The following is an 8718-nucleotide window of genomic DNA, read 5'->3' as shown; positions in this document are numbered from 1 at the left end:
TCGAGTTACTGTATTTGGAAATTGAATAATGCCATTTTTTCCAATCTAAGCACACTGGATGTTATTTCATTTGAATCATACTGTTGGAAGATGGTTTTAGATTATTTTAACTCTGGTTAAAGAATACATCCATTGATATCAAAAAGAATTGAATTGTACCCTGACTTTGAGGTGAATGACTGCCTGAGTACTGACCTAGTCTGAAATTCACTTCCTATCAAATGGGCCACCCGGCATAAGTGACTTCAGCTTAAAATTCCTAATGAGGCCACAAGCATTGGCATAAATACATGAAAGTGGAGACTTAACAATGTACGATAATGTCTTCTTTCCCAATATTTATTCCCTTTAACATAAACACCTATGACAAATAAACAATGAAAGAGAAGAGTGAAAGGGACAGAAATAGTATGCTGACACAGGTGATAGTGATGACGGTTGTGTGTGGCTTTGCTCCCAAGTCACCCAGAGCCCAAGTGAGTCCTCTACCTTCTGAGATAAACATTCCTAATGTCCCACTTTTGCACCCCTGTACCCCAGTCCTGAGTTTGGGCAGGAGTGGGAAGGAGAGCCGTTCTGTTCATATTTTCCTTGCAGAGCTCCTAAGTACTGCACGAAAATGTGCAGGGCAGAGTGCCAGATGTCTGATAATGTAAAATCAGGGGAAGGCTTGAGTGTCATGGCATGCGTATATATATCCCTCGGAAAATGCCATCTGCCATATCTTTCTCACCCCACGTGTTTTGTTTTTGTTTTTTGCAATGTGCTGTTGACATTCCTCCATTGAGAAGGTATGTTCCCTACCTTTGAACTTGAGAAAATCTTTGTAGCTGCCTCGACAAATACAATGCAGTGGAAGTGACAGTGTTTGACCTCTGAGGCAAGGTCACAAAAGGCCACGTGGCTTCTGTGTGGCTCTCTGTCTTTCAGGATGCTCACCTTGGCAACCCAGCCACCACACTGTGAGGAAGCCCTGGCCACTTGGAGAAGCCACTTGCAGGTGTCCCAGTCGCAGCCTTAGCTCAGAGGTGGTCCTAGGCAGGGGGCGGGGGGAGGGAAGGAGGGCTTAGGCTGGCGGGGGTGGGGGTGGCGGAGACGGAGGGGGCCGGAAGTGACTATACTGCTGCTCACTAACTGACCTGAGGAATATTGAGTTTCCGACAGGTCGCGCGGCAGGCCTGCGGATCTGTCTCTTGCTTCAACAGTGCTTAGAATGAACGTACCAAGCGATACCCCTTGTTCCAGCCTCCGACCGCCCTCCAGCTTTTTTTTCAGTTGCAACCTTTGGAATCAGCCACTCAGCTACCCTCGGCCACTGGAACCAACCAACACCAGTTTTTGAGGCTAACTCCTTATTACCAATCAACCCTGAGCTCCCAGATTCGTCAGAATTATTCTACCAAGGTAGAGGTTGCCTGGTCAACCTGCATCTGCAGGCCTTCTATACCTACCTCTCTCTGGGCTTCTATTTCGACCACGACGATGGGGCTCTTCAGAGTGTGGGCCACTTTTTCCGTGAATTGGCCAAGGAGAAGCGCCAAGGCACTGAACGTCTCTCGAAAATACAAAACCAGTGCAGCGACCGTGCCCTCTTCCAGGACGTGCGGAAGCCATCTCAAGATGAGTGGGGTGAAACCCAGGACGCTATGGAAGCCGCCATGCTCATGGAGAAGGACCTGAACCAGGCCCTTTTCGATCTGCATGCCCTGGGCTCTGCCCGCACAGACCCTCACCTCTGAGACTTCCTGGAGAGCGGCTTCCTGTATGAGCAGGTGAAACTCATCAAGAAGATGGGTGACCACCTGACCAACCTCCGCAGGCTGGCTGGTCCTCAGGCTGGGCGGGGCCAGTAGCTCTTTGAAAGGCTCACCCTCAGGCATGACTAGGAGCCTCTGAAACCCAGCGGCCTTTGAGGAGCCCCTGTGGTCAGAAGGCCTGAAGCCTTCTCTGCAGCCACTCGGCAGCTTTTAACTACCCTGGAGCCCTCCCCCAAGCCTTGGACCAAATGGAAATGAAGCTTTTGGCAGCCAAAAAAAAAAAAAGGAATATTGAGTTTCCCATTTGTGCCGGGCAGTGTTGTAGAAGCTGGGCTACAGCTATGAGAAAAACAGACAAAAATAGCCCCCTTCTCAGCTCCTTCTGTAGACTCTGAATCTAACTTCCTGAGCCTTCCACAACTGGGAGAACCAAGCTCAGATTTTATATAATCCTGACCAAGTTTTGTAATTACAGTGAACACATGTCATAGGGATTTTTTTTTTCTTTGAAATAGAGTTCCCCTTTGTTACAGATGAATAAAAAAGGCCTAGGGAGGTTGACGGTGATTCGCCTTCATCTGACTCTTGGGGATGACAGCTAAGTCATCTTCGCTCCTTACGTTTTACTATTTCCATAGAACAACCAGGGTCTGCTTCCTCATAGATAGCCGATTATGATTAGTAACTTACACAGCAGACACTCCTGTCCAGGAGGCACTTGGGTGGGAAATGGAGAAGATTCCTGCCCCCTTTCCCCACCTCGGCTGGGTGAGGGGCCCCTCCCTGTCGCACAGCACCCTGCATCCCACCCCCACCCCACCCCCGCGCTGTTCTTTCTGCTCTTAGAGTGCTCACTGTGGATGGATGTCCTTTGAGGGTAGGGAGAGTGTGAGCCTCCTTTCTAGAGCCACAGTGCCTAGTAGAGGTCTAGGTGCAGAATAAGTGAGCAGTGAAACTTTGGGGAATATAGAATGAATGAACACAGGGTGGTACCACCCCTGACTCCATTCGCCGTTAGTATCCTGTGCTACGTTTTCTTGGCCGCCCCTGCTCTGGGAAATAGGGAAATGCAGGAACTAGCTCCTCCTTCAGGGAAAGATTTTTGCTCAGCTGCAGGGAGTGTGGTCAGAAGAAAGCCCTCAGCTGTCAGCTCTTCCAGAGTCTGCTTTATCTGCAGAGAGCCACCTTGCGCAAGGTCATGCCATATTCTGGATCCCATGACTTAATAGAAGAGGATATAAAGTAGCTATTTTGGCCCAATGGGGGACAACTCAGATGGGTACTATTTTACTCTAAAACTCCCTGCCTTGTAAACTGAAACTTTATTTGGCCCCCTCTGCCCATTCCTTCTTCCCATCTTCCTTTCATAGGTGCTGGTCCTAAAATAAACATTTTATACCCCAGACTCCATCTCAGCATCTGCCTCTGGGGAACCCAACCTGCAATGACTTTGCCTTTGGTTGTAAGACTCTTACCTTTGGTCAACTTGGCTATTCACCGAGTTAACAATGTTTGTTTTGTGAAGGTCTTAAAGTATTCAATTCTGATTATGGCTCAGGAGACAACTGACAGCTCCAGACGAAGGCTGGGTTTAATATCCAAGGAGTGCTCACTTGGAAGGGTTGGTAATGCCTTTCTCATTGCTGCTTAGAAACATATATTCGGCTGAAATTAGACATTTTTATGAAATCGCTGCATCAACTGATAATACCCAGGCTGTAGATTTTCTTTTTTTCTTGTTTAGCTTCAGCTGACAGATACCAGTTTCACACCAAAGATTCCCTGCCCTCTGGAATTTTGCTCCCTCAGGTCCTACGTGCCTTTGTACCTCTCTGATGCCCTCAAACAGACTCTTCTTCCCCATCTCCATTTTCTTCAATTGTTCTTAGGGGGAGTGTTAGTCTGTTACAAATTAATCTGCCACAGCTAGAGGCAGAATTGTCCAGGATCACCTTCCTTTCAACTCCTTAATCTTAACTAACAGAAGTGATTTGAAAGAGTAGATGTTATCTTTTGTAGAGAAGAGGAACTAAGATCAAAAGGTTTTTAGAGGAAAAAAATGTAAGATTGAGCAGGTTCTGGAGAAGCCTGTGTTGCTTTTTCAATCAGAATTGTATTCCTTAGATTCATCCTTTTATAAAAAAAAAATTATTTGTTTATTTATTTGGCTGTGCCCCATCTTAGATGGGGCACACAGGATCTTCGTTGTGATGTGCGGGATCTCTCTCTCTCTCTTTTTTTTTAGTTGCGGCATGCGGGATCTAGTTCTCTGACCAGGGATTGAACCCAGGCCCCCTGCATTGGGAGCTCGGAGTCCTCCCCTCCGGACCACCAGGGAAGTCCCCCTTAGATTCATCCTTAATTAGGAAAATGTGACTTTCATTTACCCATAAACACATTCAAGTTTCAATTCTTCCTGGTATTAGTTTTTGTTTCCTTATGTTAGTTTTCTCAATTCTACCACTCTAATTGTCCTTAACAGAGAGTTATCATAAGTTAAATTTTTGAGTTAAACTCACTCCTTTGTTCTGAAAAAACTTTAAATCTCAAGTTAACTCTCAATTATTTACAATAAAATGTAAGGGGAATTTGTATTCATAATTCAAATCAATGAATAATTGAAAATTTTATCTTTGGCTTCAGATGCTGGTCATATTCTGCTTGTTAAAGATTCATCTTCCGGGTAATATCTTACTTAAACAAATATATTGACTTCTAAATCTATCTTTCTTGGCTAAGCAACCTTTCCTTTTTATCCGTGTGTGTCAGAGTTAGCATGTACTTTTAAGATTTTGTACATCCTTCATCAGTTGTATGGCATTCCATTGTCTTCTGTAAGGTACTCCACAACAATTATTACGGTAATTGGAGTCCTTTGTAAATATTGATGTTTTCGGCTGTGCATACAGTTAAATTTTCTTTTCCTCCTTTCTGTCTATAATAGATAATAACAATACTTTGAGTCTCCATTGTGTTTGTTTCATATTCAAGGAATAGAAGAGATTCCACAGTCACAGTGCCAAACCCCTGATGGCTAGTTGGTGAAGATCTCTACTATCTAGGTAGAGATGAGGCAATGCTCAGAGGGGAGGAAAAACCAAACAAAGGAAGAGAAAGCCTTTCTGAGCAGATTAGAGCAAAATTCAGGTCTATTGACAAATGCTGCTGGAAGAATGACCTTCCCCCCAAGCACCTGCTGGGATTCTGTGCCTTTGAGAAGGATTTGGAACAAAAGCGATTCAGTTAGGTGTTCAAGAGAACACTTTAGCTGGTCAACCAAGGCAGCCTTGCTCCACTGGATCTGACTCTTGCCAAGACCTTTATTTTCTTAATCTGAAGACACTATGATTTTCTGATTTGTACTCAATTTATGTCTAGTTGGTTGGTGGTTCGTCCATTAATTAATTCATTCAGGGATTTCAGACCTACTCTGCGTGGGCACCACCCATTTGCCAGTGCTCTGTCATATACAGCATATAGGGTCTTCCCTTTTTATTTTTTATATTTTTGCGATACGCGGGCCTCTCACTCTTGTGGCCTCTCCCGTTGCGGATCACAAGCTCCGGACGCGCAGGCTCAGCGGCCATGGCTCACGGGTCCAGCCGCTCCGCAGCACGCGGGATCCTCCGGGACCAGGGCACGAACCTGTGGCCCCTGCATCGGCAGGCGGACTCTCAACCACTGCGCCACCAGGGAAGCTCAGGGTCTTCCCTTTTTAAAACCCACCACTCCCCTGCCTTCCTCCTCCCTTCCTTGACCAGTCCCACATTTTCTCACTGGCACCCCATCAGATCCTAGGGGAAAAGACTAATGATGACTGAAGAAAGGAAAGGGAAGCTCACTCCCGAAGCTACTTCAACTGCTCTTGGTTCTCCAGCGTCTGTTCTGATTTGTGTTTTAGTTCACAAGCTCCCCTACCTTTTCTGTTGAAGGACCCAGGATATATTACCTAATTTTTGTTTGCAAAGTAGATGAGTTTCACTTTGGACCTTCAATGCTTACCTTTAATACCTAAACTGTATTTGGCCTTGTCATTCCATACAGAGACAAAGTGAATGAAGAGAAAGGAATTGGAGGAGAAATGTTTTTGTTCTTCATTTCTTATTGCTCTAAGCAGTGAAGAGCGTTAGAAAACTTCCAAGGGACTCTATACTTCAGAGACAGGAGGTTAGGGAGAAGTTATTGGACCATATCGTATTCCGTAGCTGACTAGGGAGACGAGAGACTTTGGTCATAGGAACAGATGGTGGTGATGGGATAGGAGGTCTAGGGCTAATCCTGGGACCATCAGAAGAAAATAAAAGGCTTATGGAGTACCATCTGTACCAGCTTGCACATGCATGATCTAATTTAGTGTTTCCAAATGTCTTCCTTGGAACACTAGTCCCAGGAGATGTTCTACAAGAAAAGGGGCCTGGATTTAAATACGTTTGGGAAAAGCTTTAAATCACATTCCTGTCTGAAGATGTCCTGCAATAAGAAATCAGTTGAATCTCTCCCCCTCATCTCATTAGCAGGATTGCTGTACCAAAAGGTATGTGCATTGACAATGTTGGTAGATACTGCCAATTTGCCTACATATGAGACCTTATTGTGATCCAGCATTTTCCTATTTTGATAACACTTATTAATATCCTATAGAGCTTATGTTCCAGAAAACACAGGTTTGGTATACTGGTCAATTTTTTTTTTAAATTTATTATTTTTGGCTGCGTTGGGTCTTCGTTGCTGTGCACGGGCTTTCTCTAGTTGCGGTGAACGGAGGCTACTCTTCGTTGCGGTGTGTGGGCTTCTCGTTGCGGTGGCTTCTCTTGTTGCAGAGCACGGGCTCTAGGCACGCGGGCTTCAGTAGTTATGGCACGCGGGCTCAGTAGTTGTGGCACACGGGCTTAGTTGCTGCGCGGCTTGTGGGATCTTCCTGGACCAGGGCTCGAACCCATGTCCCCTGCATTGGCAGGCGGATTCTTAACCACTGCGCCACCAGGGAAGTCCCACTGGTCAATTTTTAATCTTCCAACTTGTATACAGTGTATATTACTGTCCTTTTTCTACAGATGAGGATCTGAGGCTTAGACACTTGACCACTACTTATGAGGTTGACTCTCTCTACTCCCAACCTACTGGATACCCACCCTCTCCACCCTACCCTGGTGCAGATTCCAACAGAGGCTGTATTTGCAGAAGCACTGACTCCTACTGCTGGGGATTGAACTCTGGACATTCTCCTCTAGAAGAATTGTGCAGTGCACAGTGGTTAGATTTCTACAGTCTTTTTAGGACAGTGCTTTATATTTCTGGTAGGTTATTAGCTATTGCGGTTTTCCCCTGTGATTCGTACTTGCTATATATAGCAGAGTTTTAATGATAGTGATAATAATAACCACCATAATTTATTGAGCATCTACTGTATGCAAGGCACTTAAGACATATCATTATTTGTCACAACAATCCTGCACTAGAGAGATACTTCTAAGAGGGTATGCTCATCTTCATTTGAGGCTCTGAAGGGTTGTGACTTGACCAAGGTTACATGGAACCCAGATTCGCTCGGTTTTGTCTGACTTCTCTGAATCATACTGCCTTTTTGTTGAAAATGTATTTTGAGCCCCTACCAATAACAAATGTTTAGAACACACCTGGTTGCATAATTTGACGTTACCCTGATCCCAAATCTCATTGACAATGACTGGCTGCCTTTGTCTCCAGATATGACTCTTTTTTATCCCTGTTTGCCCACCCATTGATGAAGGTCTGCTTTGGTTTAAACACAGTTAAGCTATGAGATTATATGTTCTTATCCTTCACTCCCTGTTATCCCCTGACGCTTTCCCTCTCTTTTTTCTTGTCCCTCTGTTCTTCTCTTTCTTCTTTCATTTTTTACAAGACTGGTGAGGTTTGGTCTTCTCCCAGAATGTAACACCTTTGCCTTCTGCCCTGTTGGGCACCGAACAAAAGACCTTGCGAAGTAAATCAAAATGGCAGGAGAAGGTCGGTGATTCTCAATGTTTTCATCCGGCAACGTTCTTCCCCCACCTTTCACCTCCTTATCCCATAACCCAATTTCTCCTGCATCTTCCTTCCCCTCTTACTTTCCCTTCCCCCTGGTAGGGAGGTTTTCCTTCCAAGGGGCAAGGGATAGGGGAGGATGGTAAAGGTAAAGCATAGACCAGGTATGGGAGGGGTGTGAGGTGGGGGACAGTGGGCCCAGGAAGGGAGTGAGCGGAAAGGTCCTTACATTACAGAGAGGGCTGAGGATATGCAACAGAAATCTCAGGGATGGGCAGTGAGGAAGCAGAGGAAAGAGCAACGGAAAGAGGAGACAGAGATTAGAGGGCTGGAGGGAGCCTGCACTAGAGTAAGACCAGGGAGCTGACAGGATCAGGTGGGGGCAGGTGACAACACAGACATTTTGGAGAACAGAAGGGCATTCAGGGAGGAGAGCCAAGGCCACACAGGGTCGACTGCTTTTTTTTTTTTTTAAGGATTAAGGATGAATCACTGTTTTCATCAGCATCAGTGCACACGCCATATGTTAGGTGTTGCTGGAGTGGAAAACACGTTGCACTGACAGAACAGGCTCCACGATAGCCTCCCACTCCTCCCTGTTGGAGGCCGGGGAGAGCATCCTGGGGGTTTAGACTCCCCCAGAGGTGACGTAATGCTTCCCAGGCGTCTCTTGGTGCGTGACCTTCACCCATTCCCTCCTATAAAGTGCAACCCGAACCGATATAAAGTCTGTAAACCTTCCTTGACGGCTCAAAGGTTAGAAGAGAATTGGGGGTTCACTGCACCCCTAACGACAGATCCCATGGTAAAGGCTCAACAAACACTCGGTAATTAGTTACAGAGAAAAGAGGAACAGGATACTAATTTAGGTCAGAGACTCCTCTGAAAAGCTGATGAAAGCTACGGACCCTCTCCCCAGAAAAAAGCACGTGTGCCTATACATAACCCGATTTTA

The 8718-nt window shown here is 45.7% G+C and overlaps 1 pseudogene; it reads left to right on the top strand.

Moving 5' to 3' along the window:
• The first annotated feature begins 431 nt into the window (after positions 1-431).
• LOC132432965 (ferritin light chain pseudogene) lies at positions 432-1886 on the top strand (annotated as a pseudogene).
• The last annotated feature ends 6832 nt before the right edge of the window (positions 1887-8718 follow it).

The sequence above is a fragment of the Delphinus delphis genome, chromosome 10, assembly GCF_949987515.2.
Source record: "Delphinus delphis chromosome 10, mDelDel1.2, whole genome shotgun sequence".
In the NCBI taxonomy this organism is placed as follows: Eukaryota; Metazoa; Chordata; class Mammalia; order Artiodactyla; family Delphinidae; genus Delphinus; species Delphinus delphis.
This window is presented reverse-complemented; position numbering and strand designations above follow the sequence as displayed.